General features: G+C 44.1%; 1 protein-coding gene and 1 long non-coding RNA gene across 5 annotated transcripts in view; one reads left to right on the forward strand and one right to left on the reverse strand.

Moving 5' to 3' along the window:
• Window positions 1-21,832, reverse strand: part of LOC144754586 (alkaline phosphatase, tissue-nonspecific isozyme-like) — a 323,201-nt gene that overhangs the window by 64,711 nt on the left and 236,658 nt on the right. The gene's annotated exons all lie outside the window — the stretch shown is intronic.
• LOC144753173 (uncharacterized) lies at window positions 9,509-12,895 on the forward strand. 2 transcript variants are annotated; one of them, XR_013594232.1, is made up of 5 exons: window positions 9,509-11,045; window positions 11,170-11,247; window positions 11,382-11,494; window positions 11,603-11,694; window positions 11,921-12,895. It is a non-coding gene; the product is annotated as an uncharacterized LOC144753173 (long non-coding RNA). The 2 variants fall into 2 exon arrangements; XR_013594231.1 differs by having other exon boundaries at window positions 9,509-11,247.

Consider the following 21,832-nt stretch of genomic DNA (forward strand, 5'->3'; position numbering starts at 1 on the left):
CGTAGACGTAGAAGGGTGAGTTTTACTGAGCCAACCAAGGTGTAACCTATTCTTTCAACAGGAGCGATGGAGCTTCCACCATTACACTCTAGGTACCTTCAATATTAGGCGTGAACCCTGAACGGCAGAGCATGCTGGCTGCCTTGTCGATCATGGACAAATAATAGAGTGCAGGGAAAAATGAGTCCTCCCTACCCCATAAGACCTGAAACTGACCCCCATCCCTAAAAACAACCCCCTCCCCAAACCCGGCTCCAGCCTCACTTACCTGTCTGCATCTGGAGCTTCCTGTTCCGACCATCTGAACACTAGACCATTATCTGCCTTACCCACGCATATGCGAGGTTAAGGCAGATGCAAGGTTCAGGCAAGCGGGGTTACGCTTGCGGGGAATCAGCACATGTGGTTCAGCCCGCGTTGCAAAGGCCGTTTTCCAGGGAAAACACCTTCTTGTACAGCCATGAACACTGTATACCTTATGAACACGGTGCGTCCATTGGGGCGTAGGGGCGTAGCCCCACTAGCCCCCATGGACCCGCGGCTGTGCAAGGAAATATAAATATTTCATTTTCAGACCTCATCATGTCCAGGCTGTCAGGGATCCGGGCAGCACCCGGCGTATCCGGGAGTCGGGGGGGGGGGGGGGGGAGTGCTTTGCGGCAGGGAGGCTGGTCCGGACTGCTGTGCAGCTTGAGTTGAGTGACAGTCCACGTCACTGACCCAGCTGCAGCAGAAGCGGTGTCCCGACGACGAGGCTCGACGAGTGCGCAAGAGAAGCTTGGGGCTGCAACTAGCCCAAGCATGCGCATTGTTGTTCTCCTGCGTAGCGAGTGGCCAGGGGGGTGCTGGGTTTAACTAGGCGACAGCCCCCGGCGATAGAAAGGGCGACAGGGCGAGCACGCAATGTGACCCCCTAGCCAATGCCGCGCGTGGGTGGTTCAGCCGTGGCCAATCACTGTGTCCGACTTCAGTCATGATGCAGTGATTGGCCATTTCGCGGCGCTGCTGACCTGTTCTCTAATCTATTCTCTACTCTCTCTCTCTGGGTGGGTGGTGACGAGTGTGACTCTCACCTCGTGTGTGCGTGCATCAGCCAGCCTGTGTGCTCTCCGTCGTCGTGTGACTTCGCTGGTGACTTCAACTTCAGTAGTTTTAGTGAGTATATCAAAAGAATATGATATGTAGACTAATTGTTTTAATCTCCTCTCCAGTCAACGATAATAATTTAGAAGTACGACGGCGCTGCGGCTGCCACGCTACTGGGCCGGCCTGTTGTGCTGCACCCAGAGAGGCCTAGGCCGCCTCAGTATATCACCCATCACTAGTACTTCACTCATCCCGCCCACTGTCGACACCATATATTCATTCAATGAACTTGCTGTCTGACTGTGCAGTGCACTTGCCGCCCTCACAGGCCTGTACACCTCATCATTCCCGCCCCCACACAGACTTACACGACACAAATGCCCGCCGTTACTAATCCGGCAGCCGTAGCTGCAACAAGGCATCCCGTCATCAATTAATTCAAATCAAATGACTGAGTTCGCTCGCGCTTGACATCCAGTCAAAATAAAACATGATTTTTTCCCCCAAAAATTATTTACAGTGGAGACTCTGAACGGAACATAAAAAAGCCTAGCTGCTAGCTGGCAGACCGCAGTGCCAGGCACCCGCAGCAATTAGCCCGCAGGTGGTTCCGGTTCGGGGACTCGGGTGCTGGCTCCGGGGCCGGGCCAGGACTTCACCAGTTCCGACCCAAGAGCCCCGGCAATGGGGGGATTAACAGAAAGTTCTTGCAGAGTAACCATGATTAAGAAGTTACTCAGTGTTTATACCCCTTAGCGTTCCATACATTTAAATTCGGTAGTTCCAGTATCGTCTCCCGATACAGATGACATTTTAGGACTGGTAAGGTTACAGATGTCTCCTAAGACGCAGTTCCAGTCCGGGATTTCCTCTCCAAACACCGTGTGCTGTGATAGCCTCGTCCAATTGGTTTCATTGATGGAATTCAAGACTACAAGTCCCAGAGTGCATTATGGTGTTCATTTACAATTTCAAACAGATGAGTGGTGCGAGTCGACCTTAAGTCACAAGTGCAGGAATCTGAACCCATTGCTGTCATCACTCCTCAGATCCGTGCTGCAGCACCTCCTGCCACCCCACCCGACCCTGGCATCTGCACTTAGTCCTGTCAGCACCCCCAGACTTGAATTCTAGCACGCCTGCTCAGCAGCAGGAATGTGCCCACGCTGATCCGCCATGATCTCTGACCTCTCGTGCCCTCTGCTATTTCAGGACTTGGGGCTAGTTGAGTAACTTCTAAGTTCTTAATCATGGACAGCGGAGTAAATCGTAACCGTCCGAGGTCTCACTCCCTGACGGTCAGACAATTACACTAAGCATCCCGCCTGCCGCCTGGGAGGAGGATGAATTGGGGGGCTATATTGAGCGTGCGGGGCTCAGAATCCACGGAGTACAGGGTCAAGCGAGGCCAAAAATAATCCGAAAAGGAAATACATGAACTATGTTAATTCAGTTCTCAATCCATGGCCTTCACTTCAGAGGATTTTTTTTCTTTTACAATTGCGGTGCATGCCCTCTGAGAGGATTGGGATGTGCGTTGCGCAGTTTGAGGTGTGTGCTTGAGGTAGTTGAGACTATGGTTTTTGATTGCACTGAGAGGGAGAGAGAGAAAGAGAGAGAGAAAGAGAAAGTGAGAGAGAGAGAGAGAGAGAAAGAGAAAGAAAGAGAGTGAGAGAAAGAGAGTGAGTGAGAGAGAGAAAGAGAGAGAGAAAGACAAAGAGAGAGAGAGAAAGAGAGAGAGAGAAAGGGAAAGAGAGTGAGAGAGAGCGAAAGAGAAAGAGAGAGAGAGAGAAAAAGGGAGAGAGTGAGAGAATGAGAAAGAGAGTGCGAGAGAGAAAGAGAGAGAGAGAAAAAGAAAGAGAGAGAGAAAGAGAGAGAGAGTAAGAGAGAGAGAAAGGGAACGAGAGTGAGAGTGAGAGTGAGAGAGAGAGAAAGAGAAAGAGAGTGTGAGAGAGAGAGAGAGTGTTTTGTCTGATTGTGTGTTTGTATTCGTGCACACGTGCACTTAAATATTTCATTTATGCATATGGGTTCATCTAAGTCTGTTCCTGCACCCAACCATGACACAGCCATATTGGGCCATTTCAACTAAGAAAACGTCAGCTTAAAAAAAATCTAGACCACTTGGCCAATGCTTGCTGTATGCATTTGTTTATTTGCTCTATTATCAAGCACAAATGGACTTGCTAACATTTGTTTTCTTTGCTCTGCACTGGTAAACCCCTGCCCATAGACCCATAATGTTTAGGGGTGTTCTTTCCCACCTTGTAATTTGATTTACTCCTGCACTTCACGACATGATATTTATAAACGTGTCCATGGTGGCAGAGGGCCATGAAATGGTTTGCAAATCCCCATAAACGCATGTTTATGACACTCACAAGCCCTGGAATTCCATTACCACGCTCCGGGGAGAAGATTTACTTCCACGTGCAAGTAGGTGTGATTACTCTTTTTACACTTGTAAGTGTATGTTTTGCAGATTTCGTAAATCAGGCCATTTACACAGGTGAGTTCAACTGAGGTGGGCAAATAGCTAAGCTAATTTGGGTCAATGGATCCCAAAAACGGATTTGACCTGGTCAAAAAGTTCCATTTGAGTGTGTAAGTTCCTTTCAGGCGCCCAAATGATTTCTGGGATTGAACCAAAATTAGCAATTTCCAAAAATTGACATGTTGAGGCTGGATCTAGCAGAACCAAAGGTTGTACTAGGTAGAGTAGATGTCTGTCACTCAAGCCCCTACATCAGAGGTTCTCTGGTTACCCTGGATCTAACTCACAACACATTTCCCGAGTAGTTGTGTGTTACTCTAGTTTAATTGTTTATGCAAGCATTTTTCAGGAGTAAGACATATTTATCTAAAGGAAAAAACATTGTGAGTCACGAGACTTGTTTTGCCCCCAAAGGAGCATTTCTTCTTACGCCTGGAAATTTGTCAATCACACCTAAGCCTGAAATAAGAAACAAATACTTTAAAATGCTCAGTAAATCAGATTTGATATTCATAAGTAATTCACATTTGAAACGGGATTAAGACACAAATACTCATGGAAAAAGTTTTGCCGCTCAGATCGCCTGTCAGTGTCAGCCCATCTTTTAATTTCAGTGCCTAGTTATCTGTCCGCATGCATATATCTATCTACCTTGCAGCCTAACGATATTTTTTTCCCCGAATCTATCGCTTTCAAATTAAAAAGCATCATCTCCGCTGAAATCTTTAGCATATATGCAAGGTTATGTTGACTTTCCTAAAAAGTGAAAGCAGCGGTCTGGGCTGCCTGCTAATGAGGCAAACGTGAGAAAAGTTCAGGCGCCTTCTGCCCTTCAGATCAAACACTAGCAGTCAGTCGAGTGTGTCAGTCACGCGGCCCCCTCTTTCACGATAAGTTGTCACTGCTCAGCACGATTGTTATCCAATGTTCAGAAACAGCGTGTTAGGTCTTTGTCTTTTCCCTGCCCTCCCTGAGTCCCTTCATTCTGCTAACTCTCACCTCATTATTCGTGTAATACAATACATGATTTATGCCTCTTTTATTTGCTCTTCTTTTCTCACTGTCTCAATCTGTCTCTTTACCCTAGGTGGTATATTAGCATTTTTGGCTGTCTTGAAAGCTAAATAAGCCCTACTGTCCAACGCTGCTTATGACAATAACAGAGGTTAATGTGCCCTGTCCATGCAGTGTTAACTGATGTTAATTACGCACGCCGCAATTATGGGCCTAAAACCAAGGAGTGGGTGCTGAAGGAAGAGAACAGCAATTAACAGCTCTTAACCTCAAATTAGGATTAGCACCAACTCCCCCCACTCTCACTCAAAATAGGGAGACAAAGAGGCCAATCATTCTTTGTCATGTATGTCCTACAGAAGCAGCGCAACACGATGCAACACACAATGATGAACATGATTTGACGGAAATAATCGGAACTGAGTGCGGGAGTTAGGGAAGGTCCGGTCCTACTCCTACAGGCAAAGTGAGCACCCCGAGAGCCCATGAAACTGACACAGGTGGAGGGGGGTGGGCGAGTGCCGGAGCCTTGATGATGGAAATGATGGATAGATTGAGGGAGGGGGTATGGAAATAACGCCGAAGGTAGCGAGAAAACTGCTGAGACATCCGTAATACTATCCAAGAAGAGGACTACCCTTTTTTGTAATAATGTTGGTGATATTGACATATTGCTCGGTGCATCGCCTGCCCCATACGGGGTTGTTGGCTTTACGGCTGTGAAACTTTTGAGATGGAGCTGTTGTATGGCTGCCTATTATGTTTTCAAGAGTCTTGCTCTGTATGACTGTATGCTTTTGGTTTTGTCACGTAATAAAAACTAAAAATAAAATAAAAAATAAAAAAAACAATTTGCATGCAGTTTCCCATCCTGGGAAAGCTAACACTCCTGGTACAGGCAGGAGTAAACGTATTTTGAGGGTGGAAGTGCATAGGAAGCACTAACAAAAAAAATCGGTGGGTTTAGGTGGAGGAGTTTCTACATTTGGGAAGACTGAAGAGGTAAAAAGTTTGAATGTAGTGCCACACTTCTGCACGGCGTTGGTGTCTCCGTTCACCCCCACTCTCCCCCCCCACCTGCTGCCATGAATCAGTGTTAATGGCCCATCAGCGGGAGGCGAGAGTCTTCGCACAATGTGTACAAACGGAAAACCTCCCTTTGTATAGGTAGGCGAGTGCCCGGGGGGAGGGGTAGGAGGGGGGGGCAGCTTCACACATACCTGCCAGATGTCATGTCCAGAGCCTGCTGGGGGTCGGGTGGTATCAGATGTGCATACCTTCATTCTGTTTCTTGTGCAGCTGTTAGCAACACAGGTGGGCCTTGATTGCATCCACATGCATGGAAGTCCCGAGAGCCCTTGGAAGCAGCAGTAAGGCGTGTGCTTCCGGATAATGACGTCCTCGCGACTATTTTGACTACGCTTAGCTTGCAGCCACCAGTTATCTAGGCTAAATTACCTCATACCTGGATGCAACTAAATTGGTTTCTCCTCATGAGAATATTGTAGTACCGATCTGCCTAGTTTATGCAATTTTTAGAGCACACAGCTCCGTGGGGGTAGAATAATATTTGTGTAAATTTCTGAACCTAAAGATATGGGCATTTTTAAAAGGCAGGAGGCCATGTGTACATTCTGCCGACATGCTGGCACAGATGCCCACCAGGCAGATTGGCAGAATGGTGACAAACCAGGGCAAGGGGTTTTCAGATTGTGTGCATTTGCAGCTTTATTATATAGTGCGAGATCGACCCAAATATATCAGAGCACTTCACATGAGCACCAGGGACCTTACACAAGGACACATTCATTATTTTGGTAGGCGATGTAGATTAAATGATTTGCCCAAAATTCCAGAACGGTGAGGCCACACCTAGGCTCGAACCCTGTTCCCCAGCGCTAAAGTCAGAAGCTTTAGCCGTAATAGTCTGAATTCAGCACCTGAGCATAATAGGACAGAATGTATGAAGCTCTGTGGTAATACTGAATAAGCAGCTACCTATGTTATGCCATCTATTAATGGTTTATTAACCTTCCTGCTTTCTCAAATTTGCTTGAAAATGCACCGTTTTTCTTCTTTTTTTTAAAAAATTTCTTGGGGGGGGTAATCCCCCCAAACCCCCCTTTTGGGGTTCAGGCTCGCTCGCTGCGCTCGCTCGCTACGGTGCTGTATGCTAATTAGTTTGCGCCCCACCACTTTAAAATCTCACCCACCGCCGCTGCTCCCACTCAGGTCAAGGAGACATAGACTGAAACACAGACATGCATGTGTTATATAGCACTCTTTCACCCAGACGTCTCTTAGCACTGAGAAATAGGAAGGTGCAGGGCAAATCTCTTCTGACTAAAGTTACATAGCAAATAACAGGAGTTTTAGTTTTTTTTGTCAATTAAATCAATGTGGGAGAAATTTGATTATAGAGAAAGATGGAGATTGTTCCACAATTGAGTTGTAAAGATAACAAGCATTTGCAATGCAATAGGTCTCGCATTAATTAAACGGAGAGCTATTGGTTTTGCAAATGGAAAAGAAATGTGGTGTCCGGCTGCCTTTATTTTGTTATTTATTGACTTTTGTAGCGATGGCTTCACTCCACACTTTACATTTAGATGTTTAAAGCTAAAGCGCGGCGTGCCACCATTGCTACCAAAGTCAACAAACAGAAAGAAAAAAAATCGCAGCCGCCATATTCTTATTCTATTCTAATATACTATTGTAGCAATCGCGGCACGCCGCGCTTTAGCTTAATATGTGTAGCAGTTAAGTGTGGTATGCTACGATTGCTATAAAAGTAAATAAATGGAAAAGAAATGAGGTGTACGCCCGCCTTTGTATTCCTATTTATTGATTTTTGTAGCAATGGCAGCACACCACCCTTTAGATGTTTAAAGCTATAGCGTGGCATGCCGCCATTGCCACAAAAATCAATAAATAGAAAAAAAAGTTGTGCAGCGAAAACCAGGAAGGACGGAAGCAATAATGGGAGGAAGGAGGCATGTCTGCGAGCAAGGAGACAACTGATGGCCAGAGATGGCCAACCAAAAGGAACAGCCGGTGATGTCCCTTTGGGAGGGAACCAAGCACACAAGGTGGGACTGATGGGCATTATTCAGCATCCACAGTAAAGGAATTTCCAAAAGGCAGGCCAACCAACCAACCAGAAGTGCTGGGCAGAGCTTGAAGCTTAAAGCTCATATTCTGAATAAACATGTCTATAAGAGACAGCGCAGGCGCTGCCTAGGCAAGACCTAAAAATGGACCTGATCAGAGTAAACCTGAACCAGGAGGTAGCTGGTGCTACCACCACACCAATGTGGCGCTGTGAAATGCTATTTGGTGTACAGCTTCATTGATATGGAGATTTACTTGTCTGTGAGGCGTAATGTTTAATAGTATGCACAGCAGACCAGCTGGGTGGGTTTTGCAACAACACTGTTAAGTGTTTTGGTTCCTTCTGCAGTTACAAAGAAGATGTATATTGAGATGCAGACACCACACTCAAACTTGCTTGGGTTATTTATTTTCACCAAAGGCTAAAAATGTTACTCTTCTGTAATGGAGATTCCGCCAGGACCAGAGCAAAGAGTATGCTGCTTTTTGACTACTACATTTATTGATGCTCTGGTGTCTATTGATACATTACTCAGTAATGCATTGCTTCTGCTTTACAGCTCTAGACCTTGAAGTAACAAGTGTCATGGGCTGGTGGTCAATGACCAGCACATTTGGCATGTCAGATTTGTATGGTGTCCAGAACTAACATAGTACTCTGTTAGAGAAAAGAGGCCTGATTCTGCAACCTATAGATCTGTAACAGAGCACTGTATTGTGGAAAATGACAATGTGTATGTACATAAGCGGCGTTCATTTGTGTTCACCATACCCCTCGCTGTAAGCAGAACGAATACCGCAAAGCATTTACCGCATCATCCCGCCAGCATAGGCCCATGCACGCACGTACACGACAGCCATTTTTAGGTACCAAGGCCTCTCTGCCCGTTTTGTTAAATCCCCAGCACGCCCCCCCCGTTGAACACCCCCCCCCGCTCTACCATGCATAGGCCATAAAACTCTCTCCCTCTGCGCGACCCTGCTCTAAAAGTGACACCCCTGCTTGACCGACACCCCCTGCATTCCTCCCAGGAACACCCTTCCCCTCTTCTGATGACCCCCCCCGGCTACACCTGGCCTCTCGACCCGGTCCCAAGTCATAAAACAAAGCCTCATGGATGTACTCCTCCTGGCCCCGCATAGCAAAACGTGATACACCAACCGAAGTGCCCGATCTTATCGCCTGCCCAACCTTAGATCTGACCACCCCCCCCTCTTGCCCTCGTGTCCTGTTGGAATGTCCGGCTGCAAGATTACAATCACATGTTACATTTGGGAGGGGAAACGACATCCGAGCGACTGGTGTGGGAATAGGCCTGAAGCTGGGATTCCAAACATGCCTTTTCGTACTTCAAAGTTTCTTTATTGCAATAAGGAATGTTTGTGCATCATAAACCTGTGTATAAAAGACGGAGCCTCAGAGAAACTTGTTAGAGCACCTCTTGAAGACATTGTGCGTGTGTCCGAAATGACAGGCTCTCCTCATGAGAAATAAAAACCTGTTCTTGCACTCCCGCTTCCAGCGCCCGTCTCTTTATTTGGTAACTGTTCAAGATGGGAACTAAGAGTCGTCTTATGCTAGCAGCCTGGGCATCGGTTGTAATTTGGGCTGTTTTTCCACAGTATGTCACGGGGCCTCAAGCCCAACAGAAGGTTATATGCGACAGCCAGGCAAGGCAGAATTGCGCCTACCAAACACAGTGTTATCCACAGCCTGCCACATTGCGATAAATGCAACTGGAAATTGGTGAGCAGATGAATCGAGTCTGCAGGAGAAACGAGGAAGCCAACAGAAAGTATGTATTAAAAAAAACACTTAGAATGCTGCTGTTGTGTGTATGTATGTGTGTGTGTGTGTGTGTGTGTGTGTGTGTATATATACACCCGAGGTGATACTTGGAAACTCTGATGCTGTTGCGGGGGTCCTTTCGCCATACCTGCACCGTGCCAACACCTGTAATCAACACTTTGAAGATCTTCCTCCATATCGCCAACCCAGGTGCATGACCATGATGCATGCTGGGAGTTGGAGTTCGGCACTTATCCTAAAACTACCAACAGGTGAGCGGTATTTACCGATGGGAGGAGTGTGTTAGCCTCAGTGACATTTAAAAGAGAGGGGCAGGACTATTGGACTATTTCGACTGGCTCCACACAGTGAAGGGCACTTATGAAGGCACGAAAATCGCCGAAATGCATTTGCCGCCACTGTTATTTTGTGCACCTGAGTATTAAAAGCTTCACCAAAGGATTCTCCCTCTGGCCTCTGCTTGCTCTTTGGAGGAAGGTGTATGTCATAATTCTAGCGCCAGCCTGCGGCGCTATACAGATGGCCCTGCCGCAGCAAGTGACCCGGACTCAGCTGGCAACCGCACTGCCTGCAGTGCTTGTTTGTGTTCGAGGGATCGAATAGCCCGGTGTCCGCCATCATTTAAGGAACTGTTCCAAACGGAGCGAGGCATTTTGCTTCAACTGGGCGTTGTGTGGCTACTCAGCTGCCCCCGTTTATTTACTTACCTTGGAGGATGGCAGCGGCGGAACGAGGGACCCGAGGTGATACTTGGAAACTCTGATGCTGTTGCGGGGGTCCTTTCGCCATACCTGCACCGTGCCAACACCTGTAATCAACACTTTGAAGATCTTCCTCCATATCGCCAACCCAGGTGCATGACCATGATGCATGCTGGGAGTTGGAGTTCGGCACTTATCCTAAAACTACCAACAAGTGAGCGGTATTTACCGATGGGAGGAGTGTGTTAGCCTCAGTGACATTTAAAAGAGAGGGGCAGGACTATTGGACTATTTCGACTGGCTCCACACAGTGAAGGGCACTGATGAAGGCACGAAAATCGCCGAAATGCATTTGCCGCCACTGTTATTTTGTGCACCTGAGTATTAAAAGCTTCACCAAAGGATTCTCCCTCTGGCCTCTGCTTGCTCTTTGGAGGAAGGTGTATGTCATATATATATATAGATTTATATATACATACATACAAATATATATATATATATATATATAATGTAAACTGGATACTTAAACGAGAGAAGAAATGTTCGTTGGTTACCTGATGGCACGCCCAGCTTTCCATCAGGTAACCAACGAACATTTCTCCGAGTGCGCCCCTAAGATGAAGAGTCGTGTAACACTACTTAGAGCTTTTCTTAAATAAAACATTGTTTCGTTTCTTTCTTTGCTTCCTCTGTATCGTTTAGGTATACGGTTTACATTTTAACGCTTCTATCAGCTCACCTTCTCCATGTGCCATTTAAGACACGCCGCTTTTCACGAGGCTACAGACGCCACTGCGTTGGGATAATTATTACGCTAAGCATCTGACAGGTAATAAGCATACAGCACTCCCAATGTGCCTTTAATACTGTGAGTTCTGACATATTACTCTGAGCTTCATTTAAAAAGCATCTTTTTGTGTTTTTTTCCCTTCTCTATATATGGAACCGTTCAGCTATTTAAACCTGTGTTTTCACGTCTTCATCAGCTCAATCCTCCATCAATATATGAGCCACTATATATGCTACGTCAGGTAAATAAGGAACACATCTTTCTTCCCCTCTATACTTGTGGCACGTTTGTTGCATATCCACTGCCACATGCATATATGTTGCATAGCCCCAACAAATATAAAAATACCAACAACCGATTTGTATTTGATTTTAGCATCTGAAGATTCTTGAAGCCACTGCTTAGCTTACTAATAGCGATTACCTGGCCTTATTCATCTGCACAGTGCAGCGCCTGCCGTTTGGGGATGCAAGACCTCTCCAACTAAGGTAGATTAATATGAAACCTGTCCTGTATTCTAGTTTCGCATCATCACAAAGAGAATGCATTCAGTATTTGAATACATTATAAATTACATACATTTTGACTTTTTTCAGTTGTTGAGCTCTCGCCAGCTTTTAACTCTATCTAGTGCGACCTATGCTGTCATGATTATTTGATCTACAAAGTGATATCAGCTACCTTACAGGTATATCCTTTTTTTAATTAATCACGCTTTCACAATTATTCACTGTAAGTAGAGGTGTATTCAATAACTGCATGTAAAAGATCAAGCATCCCGTCGGTTATCCTTCAGCTCATGGTTTTATATACACATGGCCCTTTGCAGAATTAGATAGGCAGTATTTTTCACTACAATATAAGATTAATAGCTGACCCGTCGCTTTTTGACTCTCCATTGCGGGCTCATATAGATAAAAAGACCTGATGCAAAGACTCCGATTGGATCTATCTCTACATGGTTTTTCTTCCAACATTCAAAAACGCTTATGTATGGTAAGTATTCTTTATTTTCTTTTCCATTCTTTGCATAGCATAGCCAACCCCAACCATATTTATTTTAAAAGAGGAGTCTTTTCATGGTGCTATCGCCAAACAGTTAGATCACTACAAAATAAGTAGGAAAAATAACCTCCAATTTAATAAAATAAATATGTCATTATCTTTCAGTGTGAGTCTAACCAGCCATTTTCATGGTACAAGTAAAGTTAACCTCTATTAGATCTATTTAATAGGAAACTTAGATGTCTTAATAATTGTCACACTTTTAAATAGGCAGGACATAGGAGACTTCTCCATTCAATAAAATAAAATAAAAACATATTCTCTGTCGGTTTGGGCTTAACTAGGTATCTTTGCTACATAACTAATTTCTTATTTCTGGTCTACTTTTTTTCTCGATCCCTGTAAATTCTTTTTTGTCTTTTAGAAATAATGATCTTTTCTTGTACAACTAGATGATATTGGTGTGTACAACCAGATGATATTGATGTGTGTTCCTGTACTATATCTTATAATCAGTTCTGTATAATCAATTGTCAAGAAGCGGTACATCATGTGATATCATTTTTCTGGCAAATATGTTCAAGTCATAGTCTTAGCTGATATATTGATCAAGTGCACACTGTTAGCATAAACACAAACAGCTTTTTCAAATATGTTTTATCTATTTTTAGCTACAAGATGGTAGCGTCCTGAGGAAGACACTTCTCATGTGTTGAAACGCGTAGACGAAAACCATCTCCCCTTCAGATCATTGGGAATATCTGTATACATAACAATTTACATCCACTGATTTTCTAATGAAAAAAATCTTTTATTGTTATTTTTTACTTGTTTCTATGTCGTTGATTATCCTCATGACCTCTTTTATCAATTTTATTCAATTAAATCCCTAAATGCTAATTTTGTGCCTGATTATTTTTTACTATTTTGTTGTTACTTGAACTGTAGTTAATCAAAAAGAGACTAGCTCGAAATAGGTAAAGATAACAAAAATTAAATTAATTTTTAGTTCAAGGACTCAAGTATGCTTTGTCACGGGTTAGTGGCACCTGGTAGGTGTGCTCATGAAGCCCTCACCCACCAACCTAGTTGGTGGCATGCTTCATCATCGGGCCCACCCAGTGACACCTAGCGTGTCCCGGGTGTCACTGGGTGGGCCCGATGATGAAGCATGCCACCAACTAGGTTGTGCCAGTATAGCTGTTTTTTGCCTGGGTGTGTTCTTTTTTCATAAAATCCTAACATAGAACAGTGAGCTAATAACTGTCATCAAAGAGCTGCAAGCAAACTGCAAGGTTTAGATTAGAGCAGTATGATTTTTTCCTCTGTCTTTCATTATTCTTATGTTTCAAAAGGGTTCACTTCGGTAAAAAAAGAAATCCTCATTATTAAACATAACCCCCAACCATTCTGAGTCTGTGCTTCTCCAGACCAAGCACTCTTGAACTATACTGTCTGACAGTATGGATGACATGTGACTCACCTTGTAGTCTTCCGGCTTATGTAACTTTTCCTATACACTGACTTACACACATATGATGGATTGTCTGTGTAATGTGTGTGTGATGTAAATGGATCTGACACCCCAGGATGTGCTATATAATTAATTAAGTACATCTGAAAGAGAGTTGTTATGGAGACATGAGAGGGCACTGTTAAAGGGTGAGGGAGTCTGTGGTGGGTGCCAACAAACCTTGTCGCACACGGCACCACCAGTGTTAAAGCCGGCCCTGTGTGGTGTTAACAACCTTGGAAAAATACTGGCTCTGACATAATGGTTGTAACCTTGGCGTATTGTGAGCATCAAGAGATTTATGGAGCAAATTCAAATTCAAATCTATACTTTATTGTTTGAGTTAATAAAAACCATAACAATATCCTAAAATGAGATTAAGTAAATTATCCAGCATTTAAATTGTTTAAAAGACAATTTCATATCATATAAAACAAGCTAAAATAGAAGGTATCATAAAAATTGTCGGCAATACTGTTATCACAGCAGTGCTCAATATAAAGTGCATTTGTACTGTTAGCTTAAGGTTTAAGTATGGAGCAAAGCTATGATAAAAGGTTGGCCCTGTCATGTTGGTGGTAATGCTTGGCATATTCTGGACATGCGTGGCACGATATTGCACAAACCAGGCAAAATACTGGCCCTGACATAATGGTCGCTATTCCTAGCATATTGGAGCAATCCAGGGGATCATGATACCACTGCCTACCCTTTTAAAAGTGCAGCCCTGGCATAACTGTGATAATCCTTGACATATTGAGGGCATCTGCAAACGGATGGTGCCCAAAATAGATTCGGCTGGCTGACATAATAGTAATAATGTCTAGGATAAGGTGGGCACATGTTGTGTGGAGATCCCCTACCCCCACCCCCGCCACCCAAATAATGTAATTCCTTAATTCTCATAAATGCATGCATTTACGTAAACTTTCGAAATTTTGTTTGAAAACAAAATATTCGCGTTGCTAAATACATATTTTAGGCTGCTATTCAAGTGACAGTCAGTACAACAATGTAGGACTGTAGTCTGTAAGATTGATGCAACCCCTATGTTATCTAAACCAGTTAGGTCTCCATAATCCGAGTATAATTTGTCAAACTCTGCTGTGTACTGTCTCGGATAGCAAGATGTCCTATTTTGTTCATTTTTAAACTCTCCTCCTTCAAAGGATAGCCTCGTTCTGAACACAGGATCATGGCTACTGGTATAACGAGGCAATGTTCAACCAAATTATGCATTAGCAGAAGGGAAATCATGCAGCATTACGTGGCCGATTCTATGACTGTATTATTTTGCAGATTTAGCAAGCGGTACCAATGTAGCATTTGAATGCAGTAATCAGCAATTAGACGGTGACCAGTTTACCTTTGCAAAGTGTCTGCCACAAAACAGCACCACATATGGTATTTATTTGAATAACTTTCTATTTGTTAGAGCTATTTTTGGTTGAAATCTGCATATTATGCAGTAGATGGTGGACTAATGTGGCAATTACAATAATTGCACAATTAGGCGCAAAACGACACATCTACAGATTCACATATTGCCAGTGGCCATACCTGTCATTGTGAATATACCTGACAGGGGCGAGGCGGGAAAATGAAAGGAAGTAAATAAAGTAAATGCAAAATATCAAAAATAAGCTATGAAAATGATAAGCCATGTGAAATTGCAATTTCTGAACTTTCTGTTTTATCCACTTTTCGCTAAGAGGAGCTGCATCAAATGGCAGCTACAGGGGCCCCACCTCAATGGGAAACAAGAATTTGCAATGCAATAGTTCTCGTATTTATGAGAGTTGGACCTATTGGCATTGTAAATGACATTGCATTTTATTCATGTGTTGTTTTTAAAACAGATAAATAAAAGACATTGTCATTTACAATGCCAATAGCATAAACTCTTGCAAATGCGAGGTCTATTGCATTGTAAATGCGTTGTGCACCCATGCTATAAAGATTTTTTTTTAAAAGCCTTTGGAGAGAGCGTGTCCTGCCTTCAACACCAGGCACGACAAATCTATTTGAGAAAATAATGCTCAGAGGCTGTAATTAAAGCCTACCAAGTAACAACACACGTAACAGGGTGTGTCTCCGTGGGAGGGTACAAAATAAGACAAGGCATTACTGAGGAGGGCTACTAAGCCTATTGACCAATTAAAAACCACAGTTTATAGTGGACAATGACACAAGCCAATGAAAAATCTGGGCGGAGAGTGGGTGGAACTTCAAGTCCATACCGGACTACAGCATGCCTCGCAGAGCAGCGCATGCGCTGCCCAGGCTCGACCTAAAAAACGAGAACACCATGAGATTGGAGGAGATAAGAATGAAAAGAAGGTGCAGAGGAGCAGGATTTGAGAAGAGAGGAACAAAGCACCAGAGAGATAAAGCAGACGCATTAACTCTCACAGCGCTGCCAAGTTTACCACATCTTGTGATACAGGAACACATTTTCATTAAATATTCGGCTCCCTGCAGAGTCGAGCATTTATCATTCAAATCGGCTGAACAGCTCAGCTGAGAGATGGTATTTCCTCTCAGCGTTAGAACTTATTTGTATTTACACTCTCTAGCTGTAAAGGGGCAGAGAGGTCAGTTAGTACTTACCGGGCATTTATTTTCACTGTCTCTTTCTTTCATAATGGCACAGGGCTACAGTGATGTGACCCGGCTGTACATATCTTCTGAAGGACTGCAGGTTAATTATCTGTTTGCCACTTGCACCCAATTCTACATTTTCTTGAGCTGGATTGCTGTTTATATGTTCATAAGCATCCTCTACAAAAAGCTGAGAAACCCACTGCAGAGCACTTTCTGTCAGGCTCCTGGGTATCAATACAGTCTGGCATTTGTGTGAACTTCGGTTCCATTCATGCTTCACTTGAGACCCAAGTGGCTTCCAAGGAAGGAGCTCCTCTAGGCAACAAGCTTGGATGTCTGGAGAGCCCATAGCGTAAGAGTTCAGCTGAGCTGAGTTTTACACAGAAGCCACAGCAGTGCACATGGACTTCTCTCCCAGCACCAGTGCTATGTGGGATGCGTATTCCGAGGAGCGCCAAAGCAAGAAACAAATAGCCGACAAAGGTTGGGCCCAATTGCCAGTATCTTCATATGTTAGCAATAGAAGATGGCTCAGAAACTAACTGATGCTCTGCTTTGCCAATAAAACATCCTGGCCACATGTCAGTCTAAATGAATTCAACACGCTTTTGACATTCATGTGGGTCTATATTTCAACTTCTGCTTTCTTGGCTGGCTTTAAAAGGCTTTCTGCAGTTTTTACTTGACTCACAATGTTTTCCGTGGCATGTCTGCCAAGCAGCTACATTATTTGTGTGATGCTTCTGCCCTTATAACAGCACAACGCAATCTGCTCTCAAGCATCATTTTGTCACTGCATCCCTGCCAGGGGTTTCTTTGCATTTTATACTTTTAGGTCTATTTATCTCATTATCAACACATACTTTAGCTTAGTGTAAGTTAAATGTGTTCTGAGATGACTTCCAAACCTGGGGTACGAGTGACTCTAGTAAATATTCTCTTCACATAACTTGCATATCGTTTATTCTACTGGCACGAACAATTACAGAACACGCGTGTTAGAAATTAGTGGGGGGTCAGCGACCTAAAACAAGCATGTTATGCGAGTTGCAGCAGTTTTAGGCTGTTTTTAGACTACTACAGTAGTAAACGGAAAAAATGTAAGTTTTTTTGTACAGCAATGAGGTGTCACAAAGTGTAACACAAACATTGAAGTGCAACACAAAAGCACATTGAAAGTATGGGAATGTCACACGTAAGCAAATTGAAATTTGGCAGCTATGCTCTCAAGAGGGAGCTGCAATAAAAAAAAAAGTAGTTCCCTTCACGAAGAATACAAATCTGCCACTTTAAAGGTGGTCAACAGGCTTTGCTGGGGGGGGGGGCAAACACAAGAAGAGAAAGTAAAGCAATCGAGTAAGAAGCAATCATATAAGTAACTATGAAGCAAACACATGATAAGGAGTAGGGGGACTCTAAGCCCACTATCAGTTTTTGGTAGGGTCCACAAGAGATGTTTGCCTCCACAAAAGCTGTATGGTAGGCGAGACCTGTAAAGGACATTAACGCACTCATTGTAAAAAATAATCTTTTAGTAAACTGTCTGTACCCGCAGAAGTCATTATGTGTACTACTGTCACCAGAACTGGGGCCTGTCACCAAACATCCCCTGTTGAATGCCTGAATGTCGCCAGTGGCCTCACATAGACCTAAAGCTGGTCAGAAAAAAATGCAGGAGATTCAGTTTTACAAAGTCACGCAGTGGTCGCCTGTAACCAAATGGACTACGGTGCCCGTTTTTAATAAACACAATAATTTTGCCAGAACAGTATTGTGATTTTGTGGCAGTAATAAACCTGTGTTCAATTGAGAGGCGCTATGGAAGGAAAGGGGACAGTTAATACATGGTGTCAAGAGCAGCATTTGCATCTATATGGACCAGATGGAGTGACAAAAGGGCAATTCCTGTAAGTTAGAAATTTTCATCGCTATCCCCTGTCAACTGTTCTGGGGGCACTTTCCAAGCTCTATGAAGATCCAGGGAGTAAATATGTTCTTTTCAAGTTAGCCGTCATCTTGCTACCATACGTCCTGTCTCAGGCCATCCAATGAAAGCACTTAGGTAGATGAAAAGCCATCAAAGGCCATCACTATGAGAAATAATTGATAAGACAATCACGCCCCCTACTGGCACTATGAGGGGACACAGCAGCATTCAGAGTTACTCCACTGAAGGGCAGAGAGCAATGAGCCTGGCTGCAGAGAACTGCTGCTCACCACAAATGTCTAATTATCTTCTTCCGGAGACCTTAAAACTTAAAAAAAGGTCAAAGTTATTTTTCTCTGGATTGTAGGTAAAAGCAGTGGGCTTTTCTGGAACAGTTGAATGTTAAGTATTAAGGGGCTGCTTGCTTGTAAACCAGAAAGGCTAGATAAAAGACAAGTGGTGGTCAGACGAGAGAGAATGAAGAAAAAGTCTTGTGAATGCAATTATTTTACGCGAAATGCTGGTACTAGAGTGACCACCCCATTACATGTCATCACAGACTCTTTCATGTAAGGAAATGTTCACCTATACATCATCGTTATTAGGTCTGATACAATAATGTGTTCAATTAAAGGAATTCATGGCTCGGCTACTGCACCCAGAATGCATTAGGCATGCACACAAAAGCCCAAGACTTGAACTGTGTCTCTATATTGTGGCATCTGCAGGGGAAAAATGGAGGCCTCTGTAGTCCCTGCTGCGCAGGGGAGGCTCCCAAACCATTAGATCCCCCCAACCCTTTGAGATTCCCCTTGCTCAGTTCGAAGTAAGTGAATATCTGTGAAATTAGGGAGACTCAAGGCCCATTCATCACATTCTGCGGGGGTGCCCATCATTTTGTGTCTCTCAACTGGGTGTTGGGTGATCACCAGGGCCAGACTGGGAACCATAACCGGCCCTGGCAAAGTGCTCGCCCCCCCTCCCCACTCGGGGGGGGGGGAGGGGTTGGAGGTGCCGCCGAGCTCTTTGCCATGGCAGGTTTTTGGGCGATTGCGCTGCAAAAACGGCCCTGTAACAAAAACGGCCCCCACCCATGCGGCGCACCGGTGGATTGCCCGGTGCCCGCTATGACCAGTCCAGCCCTGGCAATCGCCGTGGCTAGTATCTTGGCATATGAATCAATACTGCATAAGTTAATGGACAGAAAAGTGAGAGCAGGAGGTGCAAGGCAAAGGCAGTGTCGGGAGAGAGAAGGAGGTGGTAATTGAAAAAAGTACAGTAGTAAAGGGTAAGAGATAGAAATGAGGTAGCTGTGAGGTGTGGCCTACCTATGCCCTTGTCCCTTTAAGGGTGATGTGTTTTATGGATCCGTGTGGCAGTAGCGGCCAGCACGGATAGGAGGTAAGGAGGTGGGGGAGGATGTGGGAGGTAGGAGGGAAGATGCGGGAGGGGGAAGGACATGAGGAAAGCGGCTGTATAAAAAAACATATCTCTTCAATACTTTTTTTCAGCGTCTTTCCTCCATTGTCCTTCCCTCGACCAGCCACAGAAAGCACACCCAGGCTCCCAGTCAGCCAATCAGAACGTTGTGATTGGTCTGAGCGCCGTGTTTCAGTTATTATCATTTTGTTTTCTCTGTGTTTCACTGCAAAAAAGCAGAGGGGCGACGCTCCTCCGCCTTAGCGGAGAAGCCGCCATTGCCTTGTGGGCATTGTTTGGAATGGAGGGTGGAATGTAGGGTGCCCTTGATAACGAGCTGGGAGTGGAGCGGAGTTACTGAGGAGAGAGGCTGTACTGGCTGTACAGCTCTGTAGTGGACGCTTCATTAAAGAGGAGTTATACAATTTCTCCTGCTGTCATCAGCTTCATAGCACAGTGCCCGTGAGGGGGTCCAGTAAAAGGCGGAGAATTCCATTAAGGGAGAATTTATTTGAGTACATACTGTACAACAAATTCATGGCTTCCAACGCATGGGTTAGAGATAAGGTCTGCTATTTGTGTTGCTTTTTGATGCACACAGATTTGTTTGTCTGGAGACGCCAATTATTCTCAAATACAAGAAGATGAAGTACAGAGAGAATGGGTTATGGGCTAGAGACATTAAGCCATTAACTTTCATGTGGTTTTCATGATTTGCCATTGATTGGGTGGGCTGTCCGTCACGGTTAAGGCATTTTGTGAGTGTTTACTTTATCCTGCGTATTCCCACTAGGGTTTGGTGAGGGGGCATGAAAAAGAAGTAATTTTGTCAGGCTGCGGGAAACAACCTTTACAACGCATTCATTACATCCCACTACCTTTACATATCATGTAATTACATCGCAACATCCTTTACATCACATACCATTACAATGCATGTCACCACAACGCAGGCATTACATCACAAGTCATTATAACGCATACCATTACAACGCATGGTACCCTTACACTATCTGACACTTATCCTACTGTTGCACTCACTGGAGTTAGAATAGTAAGTTTTACCCCTACATCCAACACTTACCCCACTGTTGAACTCCCTGGAGTTAAAATAGTAATTATTACCCCTATACTATCAAACACTTACCTTAAATGCAATGTTATGGTATGCATTGTAATGGTATGCGTTGTCAAGGTATGATTCGATGTAATGGAATGCGTTGTAAAGGTAGTTTCTGAAAATGCAATGTAATGGCATGCTATGAAAAAGAATGCGTTGTAAAGGATGTTGCGATGTAAAAACTCAGTTGTAAAGTCATGCATTGTAAATGTATGCATTGTAACGTCATACATTCCGCAATGACCCCTTTATTGCTAGCTTATGGCTTTTAGGAAGTGCGTGTTTGATCCAATGCTATGGAGACAGTGCAATTCCCTGATCACCCTTGTGCACTCACTTATTTTACATTGCTGCCATTTAAAAAAAACACACAGATTTATTGATTTATCTATTTTTATTAGCTAGGTATTTGATTCCATAAACATTAACACACGTGCGATTTACAAGTTTTGTACAGACCCTTCGGGAAGGTTCCCATTGATGCATAACATAAGATCTTTTGAATTGTCCTGAGTTGTCATAAGGGCTAGTACTCAAATCTACTCCTTGTTATTACTACAATAATATGTTCATACCGTATATCTGAGGGCAGACACTCATCCATCAGTGGCGAATACAGGGTAATCAACTGTCAAAAGAGGGGCAGCTAATAAAGTGAACACAAAAAACTAACACAAAACCAAACGTTGAAATGCTACTGATTCTAGTCCTTATTTCCACATTCAGGTCTTTTCCTCGTTTGAAGTCTTCTGCTATTGGTCATTTGCAGGTGTTTCAGTCGTCTGTTCTTCCATGTTACCCCCCAACATTCACCACTCCACCGCCAGAGCATTAACTAACTGGAGGGTGGGCATAAAGGGGCCGCCACCCCCCCCCCCCCCCCCCCTGCAGTGCTGAGGAAGGAAGGGGCCTATTATGGGTGTTGTATGAGTCAACCAAGTACACGTCCCATGGCAGGAGCAACTCCGACTTCAATGAGAAGGAGTGTGCTCTCAAACCTCACTCACTTTCGTAATTCCTGTATCCGCACCACAATGTCAGGAGACCTTCTGCTCTTCCAACCCATGGCAATCTGTCTCTTCGCTAAGACAAAAGCTAGATCTATGAATTTGCTTGTGTTTTTTTTTGCCTTTAGGTTGACTGTATATGCCGCGCATGTATGCGCCTGCCGAACACACCAGATCTTTGCCTGTAGCCATAGTTATTTGTGAAATATGCAGCCCATGGTCCCTAAGGTC

The sequence above is a fragment of the Lissotriton helveticus genome, chromosome 5_1, assembly GCF_964261635.1.
Source record: "Lissotriton helveticus chromosome 5_1, aLisHel1.1, whole genome shotgun sequence".
NCBI classification, from domain to species: domain Eukaryota; kingdom Metazoa; phylum Chordata; class Amphibia; order Caudata; family Salamandridae; genus Lissotriton; species Lissotriton helveticus.